The sequence below is a fragment of the Ambystoma mexicanum genome, chromosome 11 (genome assembly GCF_040938575.1).
Source record: "Ambystoma mexicanum isolate Mex_15411 chromosome 11, UKY_AmexF1_1, whole genome shotgun sequence".
NCBI classification, from domain to species: Eukaryota; Metazoa; Chordata; class Amphibia; order Caudata; family Ambystomatidae; genus Ambystoma; species Ambystoma mexicanum.
In genome coordinates this window covers 1,257,892,152-1,257,907,675 of record NC_090934.1, presented here as the reverse complement: position 1 = coordinate 1,257,907,675, position 15,524 = coordinate 1,257,892,152, and positions in this window count along the sequence as shown.

Genomic DNA, 15,524 nt, shown 5'->3' with positions numbered 1-15,524 from the left:
ACCCATTACAGGTCGTGCAACCATAAGTCTCCTTGGATTTGTTTAGTCCTCATAGGCTCTTCTGCCTTGGGCTTTGGGGTTTTCCACACTTGTCTTTCCTTTTGGCGAATGCAACCCTTTTCTGCACCAGTCTTTATTTTGCCACAAGATCGCAAATCTTCCTCACATTTGTAATTCATATACTTAAGTATTTACTCAATTTGCCACTTGCTGTAATTCGAATACTAAAGTATTTGTTCTATTTGCCACTTGCTATAATTCAAATACTTAAGTGTTTGTTTCATACTCAATATCATTTGTTCTTAATTAAATAGGAGTTCTCATTTAGTTCGGTGTTCAATATGATGGACTTTCATTCAAAAAGCCATTTTTATTTAGTTTCGGCATTCAATAGGATTCGCACCCACTTCTGCTTATGGACCATTACTTGCATGCGGTCCCACGGGATCGCCCCGGTGTTCTGTGTCTTCTGACACTCACTGGCTCTTCGCGTCTCCCCTGCAACGGTCCCAGCTGCTCCCGCTCACCTCTTCAGTAGTCGGGCAGCAGACTGCATTGATTCTGCTTTCTGGCCGGACACGTCCTCACATACGCCAGCTTCTTGATTCTTCATATTGAACGCGGACCACGTGCGCTCTGCTTCCCACTCCTTTCTGCAGCAGGTTAGTTATTTGACAGCTCTGCGTGCCCGCCTTCGCTTCTGAAAGCTCCAAGTCCTGCAAACTCCACGCAACTCGTCCTTCTCGGGTCTTGCAGGTTGTCCGGAATCATGGCCAGTCTTCAGGTTGTCTGGTCACACGGCAACTCAGCGCCTCTCCTTCTTCTCTTCTCACATGGCTGCCTCTCCTTCCTTTATACACCTGAGTCCTATTAAGGGGTCTCCGGTGTGTGTTGATAATTGGAATTTGCCTGGCTATAATGAGCACAATTAATGTGACATGCCTGACTTTCAGTACTGTCTATGCTTACCCCTCTCTTCTTCATCTCAGTACTAGAGTGGTGTTGGTCATAGGAAGTGTGCATTGTTCCTAGTTGTCTCTTCCTCTTCTCAGTATTTGGTAGGCATTTTTAAGTTGAAAATAGAGAACATAGCCCATGAAGGCTGAGGGAAGGGAGGATGATTCTATATTAGGAAAGGGGGGATACCATGTCTCACCATCCAGTACTCTTTCCCCACCCCATGGACCCTCCATACATGTGATCCTCCCTCGCTTTTCCACCCCCACGGTCGGGATCCAAAAGTGTTGGCCTTTCCCTGGCCACCTGCACAGAGGATCCATGGGGAATAAGAGCCAAGGTTGTAATTCCTCAACCTATTATGTCAACAGAACAGGTCTTATGTATCCCTGAAAATAAACAGCATCCTCAATACCAAGGGTACACTACTGGAAGTGGTGAAGGTGTTGCCTTTTCTCTACCATCTGTCTCTTCTCTAATAAAACTAAAACGTACAATCCCTCCTCTAGAAATGTTAGGGGAAGTAAAACCACCCTTAAAAGTGTTCAGGAACTGGAGAAACTGAATTACCTTAAAATAAACTACGTGTCCCAGAATCTCTAAGGGACTGTGATGAAGAAGAGGGCTGAGGAGGCTTGCAGAAGTAAAGGTCTGGCAAAACAGGGCTAATCACCTTTGCCAAGGTCAGGTAATTAACACTAAGGGCTTACACCTGAGGCAATTGCCCCACCTAGGAGACATAAAAGGCTGCAGCAGGAAAGAGCAGTAGGAAGGAGCTGGAGCAGGAGCTGGAACGTTGTCAGTAGTAGCAGAAGAAGAAGTTGAGCATGAGGCTGGCAGTTCACAAGGAATGTGACCATGTAAGGGACGCCGGGACGAGAGAAGAGCAGATTTCACTTGCAGATTCTGAGTTGGCCCTGTGCTCACAAACCCTGTCTGGCTGTGGCTGCACAGGAAGAGACTGGAAGAAGTTAAGAGTTTCCTCTGGTGCGCCCAATAGTCGTGACGGCAGAGCTGAGGTTGTGCAGATGCCCGAGGCCAGTGTGCAGAAGCAAGCCGAAGGAAGTAGTAGAGAAGGAGACTGGCTCTGGTGACACTGCAAAAGCGAAGAGACATGGGCCATGTGACACAGGCATTAATTGCAAAACAGATTCCTTATAAGTGGACATTTCCGTTTGGCTTACTTTTCAACTTAGAGGGCGTACAGCACCAGATTACATCATGTGGGGAGGGGCTGGCTTTGCTGAATATGATGGAAGAAAAAGGGCATGGAGAGAGACAAACAAGGCCCTCCTTCCAACGTAGGATGCGACAATGGGACTAGTCTATGGTACAGGGGAGAGGGGGAGAAGGGGAGAAGGGGAGAAAGGGGAGTAAAATTAAAAGGTCCGCTGGGGAGAGGACAAAGGGGATGAGAGGAGGGGGCAGCGGATGGTGTCTCATAGCAGTAAACCGTGAAGTCAAGCAAGGAGAAGGTGGGTGATGATGTGGGGTTCGATGCTGGTCTTGTTGCCTGGAGCGAAGGGTTGGTGGATTCAGGGGAAGGTGTTAGGATACTTCCCAGTGGCCGTGACCTCAGGTATTTTCTTAGGCCAAAGCTTTGGGGATGGTCCCTGAGGGTATCATAGGATCTTCGACCTGGTCCTGAGATGGTTTGTTGGCGGGGGCAGGGTTTGGTACAGGAAGTTGGGGGGTTTGGGGCAGAGCAGGGGGTCAGAGGTTGTGTAGAAATGGACATTGCAGGAGGTTGGGGATCAATATAAGCTTGGCATAAGCAGTCCATTTATAAACAGGCGTTCAAGGTTTTGTCATATAATGTGAGGGGTTAAATTCCCCTGTAAAGCGTAAAAAGGTGGAAGCCCTAATGAGGAAGGAAAAGGCATAAGTTATTATGCTACAGGAGACACATATTAAGAGGGCAGACAAGTCTGCTGTGAAATGGCAGCATTTATCCTGAATTTCTCAGTCCAATGCGATGTGGAAGACTTCTGGAGTTTTGATAGGGCTCAAAGATTCACTTGGGCTACGATTGTGCGGTCCTTAGCGGACAGTGAGGGTAGGTATATATTTGTACTAGTGCAGATTGAATATAGACAAATTACCTTGGCAACGGTATATACACCTAGCACAGGGCAGGTTGGGTTTTTGCAGGAGGAGCAAGTTAAGCTGGAGGGCTGTAGGTGAAATTATATTTAAGGGTGACATTAACTTGGCCTGGTACCCTATTATGGATGGAAGCGTGAGTGCTGGGAAGGGATTAGTACGCCCTACGCAGGCACTAAAGGATAGTTTTGAAACTTTGACCCTACAAGATGTTTGGCAGACTAAGAGGGCAGACAAAAGGGGTCTTACGTGTTTTCTTCACATATATATCGATTCTTGTTCAGAATTGATTATGTGTGGGTAACAGCTAGGCTAATGGGGGAGGTAAGGGAAATAGATCTGGGCTCCATATCTATGCACCTCTGCTAGTGACGGTCAGGGATATAGGGGCGCGCTTTGGGCTATGGGCCTTGACATTTCCAGACAAATTATTGAATGATGAGGCATCGGCAGAGGTGATTGGGGACAAGATTGAAGAGTATTTCTCTGTTAATGACAATCAAGCTGCGTCGCCAGAGAGGACCTGGGAAGTCTTTAAGGCAGTGATGTGGGGGTAACTTACTGCGTTGTGATCTTAGCGTGAGAAGCAGAAAGGGAGAATGCAAAAGTACCTTCAGGATCAATTACGAGATGTCCAACATGCTTTTGCAAAGCGTAGAACGAAGGCCCTGTATAAAAAGTTGAAGGAACTCCTTAGCCAACTAGAATTGCTGCAGACCCACAGGGCAGAGAGACCCCTGCTGATGACTAAGCAGAGGTACTATGTGCAAGCCAATAAAGCGCACAGGCTGTTGGGTCAGCAGTTTGAAGAGATCAGAGGCAGCTAGGATGATACTGTGGATTACGCAGCCCATAATAGAGGCCTTTGCCAGATTTTATGAATCATTAGAGGCTAGTAGCACCTAGACCCCCGGGTGACAGATCGATTTTCTCGGATATATCTATGCCAAAGATAACATCTACGGAGTGGGAAGTGCTGGATGGCGATATTAGGGAGGAGGAGGGTGGAGGCAGCCATTAGGGCACTTCCACAGAATAAAGCGCCGCAACCGGATGGGTTCCCGGCAGCTTTTTATAAAAAATATGCTAGGCAATTGATCCCAATGTTGGCAGGGTTGTTCAATATAGTGGTGGCCAGTGTGGGGGTAACACCGACAATGACAGAGGCAAAAGTGGTGGTATTTGGGAAACCAGGCAAAGATTTGACGAAATGCGGGTCTTATAGACCTATCGCATTGATGAATATTGATGCAAAATCGTACACAGGCATTCTGGCAGCAAGATTGGTACCTCTTCTTCCGGACTTGATCAACACTGTTAATCAGGGTTTATTATGGGGGGACAGACTTGGGACAAGACTAGGAGGGTTATCCATGCCGAAAAGGCATTTGACCGGGTGGAGTGTCCCTTTTTATTTGCTGCTATGGAGCAGATGGGAATGGGTACTAAGTTTATACGAATGGTACAGGCAAATTACCAGGCTCCCAAGATATGTTTATTGATTAATAAGGATGTCCAGTATATAGAAATAGGTTGCAGAACAAAGCAAGGATGTCCCTTGTCACCCCTTCTATATGCAATATATCTGGACCCATTTTTGGTTAAACTTAGACAGAGGTCAGTGATACGGGGCATACCTTTTGGTGGGGAGGAGCATAAGATAGTGGCTTTCGCGGATGATATGCTAATAACACTGACACATCCGGAACTGTCCATACCCACGCTTCTGGCGGAATTGACAGAAATAGAGCAAGTGTCAGGCTTCAAGGTTAAAATGGGAAGTCGGAGTTGTTAGATCTGGGTCTCTCTCCAGAGCAAAGGGAAACTCTACCTTCCTATTCTCCGTTCGTGGCTGCAGACAGCTGCATTAGATACTTATTATTAATATAACTAAGGCAGTTTTGCGGATGTTTGATAGCAATTACACGCAAGTCCTCCAACAGATGAAAGAGGATTTGGGGAGGTGGAACCCTCTCTGTATTTCATGGTTAGTAAGGGTAGCTACCATTAAGATGGTGCTGCCTCCAAGAGTACTCTACAATTTCCAAGCTCTCCTGATACCGGTCCCACGTTCATTTTCTGAGGCACTGAACAAAGTGGTCTCAAGATTATTGTGGCAAAATAAAACTCAGAGAGTGGCACTACGTACTTTAATGGCACCTAGAAATGGAGGGGGGGATGGGCCTTCCAAATTTCATAAAATATTATGAAGCTGCACAGTTGCGTGTACTCCGGGAATGGTTTACTGGATATGCTTTGAAACCCTTGGTAAGGATGGATAGGGCGGTGGCAGGATGTCAATTGGAGGGGTTTCTTTGGCTACATAGACATGATAGGCCCCAGAAAACACGGATCAGCCTGGTTTTGGCAGTGGTTTGTGATGTATGGGACCAATTACTAGAAAAGGGAAGTCTATCCACGTGCCCATCCCCATTTACCCCGCTATTTGGGATCCGCAGTTTTGGCCAGGCAGCGTTTAGGCAATGGCGGAAAGTGAGGTGTACAAAGTTGCGAGATAGGGTGCAGGGAACTGATATTTGTACGTTTGAGGAATGTTAACAGCTTGTGGGTCTTTCTGAGAAGGATAGATTGGAATAATATCAAATGTGACATTGGATAGCCAGTTCAAGGGGGAAAGCAGTAGCAGGGAGAGAGCTTAAAGAATTTGAAAAATATATTAACACACATTCGGGTAACAGACAAATGGTGTCAAAACTATATTTGATTTTGATGGAGGGGGGAGCTGGGACAGGTTTGGGGGTTACATGCGCAGGTGGTAAAGACATTGGTGAAGGAGCTCCCAAAGGAGCACTGGGAACATATATGGGCGAATCTCCCCAAACTGACATGGTCAATCCAGTTCAGGGAAGCATGGTATAAAATAATGGTCCAATGGCACTATACCCCTGAGCGTTCCATGTCTTAAAATCGCGGCACAAATGCCTGTGAATACAAAAATGCTGTGGTTTTTGTGCCACAATCATGTAAAGGATGCGGGGGACACCCCTGCAACTCCCCGAATCCATTATACCATTTAAAGGGAGCGGGGGACACCCCTGTAACCCCCGCTCCCCTTAAATGGTATAATGGGGTACACCTTTACCGGGTCAAACCACGGCTGTTTGCCGTAATTTTTTTTACCAGCGACATTTTCGCCGCAATTCTTTTACCTGATACCCCCCTGAGAGAATGCATAAAATGTTTCCAGCATTCATGGAAGAGTGCTGGAGGGGATGTTGCATGAAAGGGGATTGAAGACATATCTGGTGGGAGTGCCAGAACTTGGGGACATTTTGGGAAGAGGTCACAACCCAGATAAAGACAATATCATCAGCAAACAGGAGCCGGCCAACTTGTTCTGTTCCCAGTTTAGGGGAGAAGCATCTCGTACCCACGAAGGCCTGATCAATGTCGGAAATAAAGAGGTTAAACAATTCTGGTGCAAACAGGCAACCTTTTTTCAGGCCCTTTGTTGTAGATATTGGTCTTAAGAGCACGCCCATGCAGTTGACTCTTAGCCGCAGCGTTGTCTCTGTATAGAAATCCTTAATGGGATCCATGATGCTACCAGGGCAACACCATCGCTCCATTTTCACCCACAGGGCGGGGCGCTTGATTGTTTTGAACGCCTGAGTTAGATCCACAAAGGCCAAATATAGCCTTTTGGTTCTATTTTTCTCAGCCCTTGCTTTAAGGATGTTAATGATGAAAATGTTCAATGTTGTCCCTATTCCCTTCACAAATCCAGATTGCCACTCATCCCTGTGGGCAGATGTTGGCCCTATGCTGCTCCTACCTGAAAGGCAAAAAACCTCGGGGTCATCTTCGACTCCACACTCTCTTTCTCTCCTCACATATCTGACGTCTCTAAGAAGTCACACTACCAGCTACACCTCCTCAGAGGTATCCTTCCTTTTCTCTCCTTCCCCCAGAAGCTCACTGTCTCTAGAGCCCTGGTTCTCTCGAAGCTGGACTACTAGAACAGCCTCTATCTAAATCTGCCCGCCTCTACTCTCCGCCCTCTGCAACTCATCCAGAACAGGACTGCGAGACTTGTCCTTGGCCTCAAGCCCAGGGACCGTATCTCTCCAGGACTGAAATCGCTACACTGGTTCCCAGTGGCTGCGATGATTAAGTTCAAAACCCTCTGCATTGTCCACAAGGCCTTCTGGGGCCTCGGGCCAAAATACCTTCAACTCTCTCTTCCTAAATATCTTCCTTCTCGAGCTCTTCGCTCATCCGCCTCCAACTCCCTCAGGGTCAGTCGCTTCTCCAAGCAATGAGTTGGGGGTAGATCTCTCTCCGCAACAGGGGCCTCCCTCTGGAACAGCCTTCCTGCCTCCCTGAAACTTGAGCAGAACCATCTCCCGTTCCGGAAGCACCTCAAAACCTTCCTCTTTGCTTCCGCTTTCTCCCCCCCTCTCCCCTGCTAAATTACTGAAACTGCACTGAATCTGCAACTGGGCCACTCACCGATCTCGGTCCTTGGCCCAGCCACTCTTCCCTACACTGCCTCCCTGGCAACCCCTGAACTGCAGGACTGTCTCTGTATCCCTACAGCCCCCCTTCCCAGCACTTGTCTGTACTTACCTTGCACTTGCCACCAGCTGGCCCTTATTATTTATCTTGTATTCTACTAACCCTGTACTGCACTTTCCCCTCTCCCTTTCCCCCTTGCACTTTTCCCTTCCCCCTCTACCCTTGCACGTGCGCGATCTGAATGACACCTGGCCTAGTAGGATCGTTGTCTGTCTCCCCTTTGTCCCCCCCCGCCTCGTTGCGCCTAGAAACACTTGTGTATAGGCGCGTTACAAATGCCATATCATATCATATCATTTTTTTGCAATAGGGGAGCAAATAATTTGCCAGCCACATCTAGAAGCGCTATCATGCGATAGTTAGCGGGATCAGACCTCAAACCTTTTTCAAATATGGGCACGATGATTGATTTTGGTTGCTGTGTTTAAATACACTTCGTAGCCCTCTAGTATTGGATTTTCTCTTAACCATGTCTCTTGAAGGCATATAATGTCATGGTTACCAATTGATGAATCGCCTCCCGAAAATAGATGGACAAAACCCCTCGTGGTCCAGCTGGCCAACATCACTGGGGTCTCCTCCGCCTCCTGATCCAGTTAAGGCATGTTTATTTTGTCGGCCAATAGGCCCACAAGCCACTTCCAATTTTCATCGGACCCTTTGGGATCTCTTGAGTTGGACCCTTTCTGGTCCCTTAGATTTGTCTCAGTCTTCTGGTTCTCCCTTCTTGAGTCAGATCTCTGGGCTTTTGAACGCCTAGATCTATAGTGGGATGAATCCTTGTTGATTCGGTCTCAGGATGCGTGTCTCCGTCTGTGCCAATCACGGGACATACTTCTTGTTCTGACGGATTTCTGCCTTGGTTTCCCACTCCCTTCTGTGCATCTTTCACTCTGTTCTTTTCCACTTGACCGTGCCTCCTGCACGCATTCTTTTCTATTGCGCTCACTTGCACCCTCTTGTCATCTTGCCGTGCCTCTTGCACACTTCTCTTGCCTTTATCGTGCCCCTGGTACCCTATATTCCTTTGGTTGTGTACCCTTGTACCTTCTTTTCACGTTGTCCTGCTGCTTGCACTTTCCTTTTCAACCTTCGGGTCGCTCGTATCCTCTTTTCGCTTTCTCTCGTTTTTATTTTCACTTTTCCACTCTGTCGGGTCACTCGAAGCCTCTTTCCTGTTTTGGGTCACTCGCACCCGCTTTTTCTCTTATATTCCTTAAGGTTCACTTTCCTCTTATTTCTCTTTACTTCAGTCCGCTAGCACATCTTTCTTCAAGCTTTCTTTCTTGCTTTCCGCCCTATTTACTTTCTCTCTTGCTTTTGGCTTTCTTTACCTTCATGCCATTTGTAAATCTCTTCTGTCTTCACTCCCTGAGCCAGTCACCTGCAGGCTCCCGAGTTTCTCTCTTCACTGTCAAGAAACTCACCGGGTATCGCATCGCTGGCAAGCAATCTCCTTGGGATACACTGCGTCGAGATCAGGGTCTCACCACCTGCCACCTGCCCCTCTGACAACATTGGGAACAGCACACGTCACAATGGAACAAGCATCTTTCTGGACTCGGCCAGCTGGCCGCAGTCTGCCTCAATCCGGCTCTCGGGAAACTCAGCTACTCAGCCATGCTGCAGCCCCTCAAACACACCGGGCCAGCGTCTCGTCATGCCACTCCCCTCTGGACTCTCCAGGTTTCTCACCTTGGCTCCTCTGGTCCAGTCGGCAAATCCAGCTCGCTCATTGCTTCTGGTAAAACCACACCTTTTATACTGGTGTATAGAGTCAATTGCAGTCGGGTGTGCACAGTTGGAGTAGAGGCCTGACCTTGCCTGACTCTATTAGTGGCACAACCTAGTGGTAGGTTGTAGTAGGTCCTTTCTTGCTTCTCAATGCTTTTCCTATGGGTAATCCTCATTGTTCTTAGCTGTAGCTCCTTCTTATCAGTATTTGTTGAAAATGGGGAGGGGGAGATGAAAGGTGCCTATAGATTAGATTTATTTAGTGAAACATTAGTAGGTGACTAACAGGGGATATAGGAAAGTCCTCTAGCCTTGTTTTTATTTAAAGGGATAGCTTTCCCTCTCGGTAGGTCACCCTGTACTCCTAACCTACTGACATATGAGCATGGGACTTGATAGTATTCCTTGTGGTCTAGAGTAGTGGAAGGTGAATGGATACTTCCCTTAAGACCATGGGCCTCATTATGAGTCATGGACTCAATGGGAATGGGGAGGGCGGTAGCACCGGCATCATTCAGAATGGTGGCGGTGCTACCGTCAAGGTCTGTGGGCGGGTGCCGATCCGCCTGCCAGATCAGACCTGGCGGGCTGAAAGGCACCCACCTGCAGAACTCGTAGTTTGCCGGTCCGGAAACAATGGTACCCGCAAGCTTACTGGTACCGTTGTTTCCGGAACGGCAAGCTTGTATTGAGGTCCCATGTCTTTGTCTTATTAAATATTTTTTCTCACCTAGTTTCCTATAATAAAATCCTTTCTTTTCCTCTCTTGGATCTGAGGTCTGGATCAGGGAGGATGGAACCAACATATCCCATTAAAAGTAGTAGAAGGTGAATGGATGGATACTTCTCTTAAGACCATTGGCCTCATCACTAGCCCGGCGGTAACCGTGCCGGTAAAACCAGCAGGTTGCTGCCGGACTTGGGAATTTTACCGGCACCTGACTTCCCGCTAACACTGGGGTATTCCGACCCCGGCGGCCGGAAAGTCAGGCACCTGTAATTCTGTAAGTCCCCATTCCCATGGAGTCCTATAGGACTCCATGGGAATGGGGACCACGGAAGCACCGGCACCGTTTATAACGGTGCCGGTGCTTCCGTGAAACTCTGCGGGTGGGTGCCGTTCCGCCCACCAGGTCTGACCCTGGCTGGAAGCGGGACGGCACCGCCCACAGAGTCGTAGTGTGCCAGTACAGAAACAACAGTGCTGGTAGGCTTACCAACACCGTTGTTCCCGGACCGGCACACTCATAATGAGGCCCAATGTCTTTGTGTTAATAGATTTTTTTTCTCACCTAGTTTCCTAGAGTAAAATCTTTTTTTGTCCTCTCTTGGATCGGGGTTACTCAGGCTTGGATCAGGGAGGATGGAATCAACATATTCCATAAAAGCTTCCGGGCCTTCTTCCCCACTTATCATCCCGTTGGGATACTGCGTCTCACCTTTGGAAGCTCTCCCTGCAGTTCCCAAGGACCCCTTGCCAGGTGATCCTCCCTCGCTTGTCTGCCCACAGGATTGGGATCCAAGAGCGATGGCCCTCCCCTGGCCACCTAAGCAGCGGGTCCCCAGGGAATACATGTGAGAACACCCTCAGTTTTCTCACAGGATGTAAACTGTGTACATGGACAACTTGAGAAACATCCCATTCATGTTCATAATGTCACCATTTTGGGATAATGTTGTTCAGTACATGTGACAGTGATGTCTGGCCTTCCCATTTCCTTAGTTTTGGGTACTGAAGTCCCAAGTTTCAATGAATGGGTCTTTAACATCGCCCACAAGAACTTAAAAAGTGAGAAAAATAATGGTAAACTTGGGAAAAGAGTGATAACCTTATAAATTCCGGTTAAATCAGAGGTCTATAAAACTTCCAATTGCTGTGATCCATTCAGTAACTGGAAAGTTGGAACTCCTAATAGAAATGCAGGGGTGCCAGAGTGGAGGAAGAGCCTGGACCGGGAGGTCAGGTCTTTAGGGTAAGGGTATGTGGCAAATCCTGCGTATCCCCCATCAAAACCCTGCCTAAAATCTCCTCCGAGCTGGCCAGGAGAGGTCAGGCGCTTCCTGGTCCCAATCCTGGGTGTGGTGTACTGCAGGAGGATCACCTTGGTGGAGACAAGGCCCAGAGTAGTGGGGAGATTCCGTGGGATAAGGCACAGTATTTTTCCTCTGAGAGGGATACTTTTGCCACTAGGTCATGGGAGGTTTTGGCTTATTGCCACTTAAAAATATAGTAAGACTGAGATGGTGATGCCCAAGGTTGTAATTCTTCAACCTATTATGTCAACAGAACAGGTCTTATTTATCCCTGAAAATAAACAGCGTCCACAATACCAAGGGTACACTACTGAAAGTGGTCAAGCTGTTGCCTTTTCTCTGCCATCTGTCTCTAGTAAAAACGAAAAACTTACAATTCCTCTTCTAAAAATGTTAAGGGGAGTAAAACCACCCTTAAAAGTGTCAAAGAATTGGAGAAACTAAATTACCTGAAAATAAACTGTGTCCCAGAATCCCTCAGGGACTGTGACGAAGAAGAGGGCTGAGCAGGCATGCAGAAGTAAATGTCAGGCAAACAGGCCTAATACCCTTTGCCAGGGTCAGGCAATTAACACTAATGGCCTACACCTGTGGCCAATTGACCCACCTGAGAGGCATAAACGGCTGCAGTAAGAAGGAGTTGAAGCAGGAGCTGGAAGGTTGGCAGTAGTAGCAGAAGAAGAAGGAGAGCAGAAGGCTAGCAGTTCACAAGGAAGTATGTAAGGGGCGCCGGGCCGAGAGAAGAGCAGATTTCACTTGCAGGTTCTGAGTTGGTCCTGTGCTCACAAACCCTGTCTGGCTGTGGCTGCACAGGAAGGGACTGGAAGAAGTGAACAGCTACCCCAGGTGCACCCAATAGTCATGACTCGAGAGCTAAGGTTGTGCAGATGACAGAGGCCAGTGTGCAGAAGCAAGCCGAGGGAAGTAGGAGAGAAGGAGACTCTCTATGCTCGAGGCCGGATCAAGGACACCCATGCTGCAGAGGAGTGTGGGTCCCAAGAGTGCCTGGAGTCGTAGTAGCAGGTGGAAAAGTCGGGAATCCGCCCACAACCACTGTGTTTTGGAGCCAGTGAGTGAAGCGCCAGATATCAATTCACTAAAAACTCCTTGCCGGCAACTGTAACCAGCTCCAACTGTCCCCGCGTAGCTGTAGAAGCAAGTAAACGTTGTTCGTTGCAGTGGGAAGTCTTTTTAACAATGGGAATGTATCACGTGCATGTTTAACACAAGTCAAAGGGCTTGTGTGTGAAACACACCTTTTATTTCCCATTGTTGCAATAAGTGTACCGGAGTGGTCGCGTGTCTCCAATTAAGAGGGAGAACATTGATAATAATCACTCGCACAGAGCAGCTGACTTGCCCCGAATTGTTACAAGAACATTACATCATAGGAAGTGTACAAATTGGAGTTTGTGCAGCTAATACTACGCAAAGGGCTTGGTTTTCAAATGGACAGTTTCTTAGTCATAAAGTGTAGACTCAAATATCCTTGAATAAGTAAAATCCAATAGTGTGGGAAGTGGTTTATTGTGGTCAGAGCCGACACGTGTTTCGACCAGTAAGGTCGTCCTTAAGGCTGTTATATGTGATCATCAAAGGAAGGTTGTGTATGAATGATTGTGATTCCGAGCAACGTTAACGCAGCATTGTATGGGAATAAAAGGGAACACAAGTCTTACAGTACTTTGAAGTGGAAATCTTGCATGTACCTAATTCTGTATCCGTTAAGAAGCTTGAATCTTGTAACATCTAGAACAAAGTTCTTTTTAACTGTAGACGTTGTTGTGGCTGAAGTAGAAGTTGTTGAAGTAGCAAGAAAACAAGCATTGCACAAGCCAGTAGGCAAAATCCTTTCTAACGTGAAACCAGCCCTATTATGATCAAACCATCAATATTGTGAAGTTGACAAAGTTGTCAAGAGTCCTCTGGTACAAGTGTGACAAGGTTATCTAAGGCTGGAGGAGTGGCAGTACAGCTTTGGGGTAATGCTGGAATCAAGAAGGTATACATAAAGCTGGGGAAGGGACCTGGGTGCTTGTTAAAAGAACCAATCAACAATCCATGGAGCTGAGAATGTGGAAGCTGAGAGAAAGAAGCCTTCAAGAAGCCAAGGCAGATTCTAGTGGTAGCTGTAAGACAGACATTAAAGGCAAAGAGGCTGCCCCTTTCTTATGGCCTGGGAAGGAAGAGTACCTTGCCTGCCTGTGGAGGTTGAAGAGTTGTGTCTGTAAATTGCCTAATACAATCCTAAAATACCAAGTTGCAGCATAGTTAATAGAACTGTGGTTGTCTATAAAATGGTCAGAAGCCTATTAAATTGATGGTGGTCGAAGCAGTAGTACTCTGTGAAGCGGAGTAGCTTGCTTTCACAGTACCATTAGCAGAAGGGAGTTGGCATAAAGAAAGCAACACCCTTAGAGAAGCATCCTGACAAGTTATAGCAAAAACACTGCCAGGATTATCATTGGTGCTGTTTTCATTGTGGAAATTGAAAAGGGAACTTTTCAACAAACGGAGAAAGAACTGTTACCAGTGGTTTTTTGTTTGGGTGATAGTGTAGGTCTGAGGTGGGCACTACTTAGTTTGTCTAGTCCTTGTTCGTCTTCATTAGGCATGTTGACAATACTTGTATTTGCTTTTGGTAGTATATGGAGCCACCGGGTAAAAAAGAGCCCAATGACACTCTGGCTCTGTGAACAAATGTAGCCAAAAAGAAACGGAGTGGTAACCACCCTGTAAGACCCTGTGCTCCTCCTTGCTCCTCTTGAGGAGCTTCAAATTCAATTATCAGTCCTTAGTGGATTATAAATTTAATACATTCTGTATTTCTTTCAATTCAAATTGCATCTTTCCGGAATATTTATCGTTATATGCTTTCAAGTATTTACTTCACGAATGTAGTATAAAAAACTTGTGTTTTATTCACACAATCTTTTGATTCAATTATTCCTCAATCCAGAAAATAAGCTAATTCTGCCAATGCCTTTCGGTGCAAAGCACCATCATCAGGGCTGTAATTCATATAGAAATATATAACAATTCGAAAATGAACATATAGAAATTAATATCACACGTTGCATTAATTAACCAAATGTACATATCAACAGGCAGGTGTATGAGACAGTGATAGGTTCATCCATACATGTAAAAAGAAACAGAAGGTAACCTTCATTAATATCAATGTGATATGCAGTAAAGTGCACTGCCTAGCCCGTGCGTGTATGTTACAATACTGATTTACCTTAGCTTTTTCACAAAACAATGAATCCTTTCTTCTGTGCGCGTTAGTGATGTAGGGGGTTCCCTGTTGAAAAAAGATCCGAGATAAGTATCTCTGTCTCCTTGTGGGAAGGAAATGCATTCTAATCGTACCCGGCGTGCGAGCACAAAGCGGCTTACCTGCTCGCACACACAGCCTCGCGTCTCCTGAAAACGGGTTGCGAAAGTGTGTGTCTGCTGGAAGTCTTGGTTTACTGTTACTATGGCGACTCGGACGGTGTCGCTTGTCCAGGATTGGACCGAGCGAACGCGCCTCCCGTCACACCCCTCCACAGGAAGTGGATGGGCGGAACTTGGCGCCTAGGCAACTACGTTTGCCTGAAATGTTACGTATGGTGTGACTACCTCATTAGTGTAAATATTGTTGTTGCCGCTCAATGCCACGGGAATACATCCCATGAACAAAAATGGGCATCTACGATCGCAATGGGGTACGACTCCCACGTGCATCGCTAGATCTCCAGCCCAGGTTTCACAGCTGTCATGGCGTGCAGGGTGGCGCTGTTAGTCCAAGAATGGACCAAGCGACAGCGCCTCCAGCCCCACCCCTCCACAGGGAGTGGATGGGCGGAACTGGGCGCCATGCCAACTAGGTCTGCTGGTATAGTTAGCGCTGTGTTAATGAGGAGTTCGGTATGATGTAAGACCCTCCTAAATGGGAGTGATCTCAACGGTATGTATACTGTAATTGTTCCATGATGTTACAGAGTTACATCTCATGAACTTTATAGGGTATATACCGCCTAAACGGGGTGTGTCGCCCACATATAACGCAAGATCTATAAAGAGTACAGTGAATCCAAAAAATGGTAGCCACACTTAACCCATGGAAAGGACACTATATGTTCCCCTAAGAGAACATAATTTATAGCATCCAC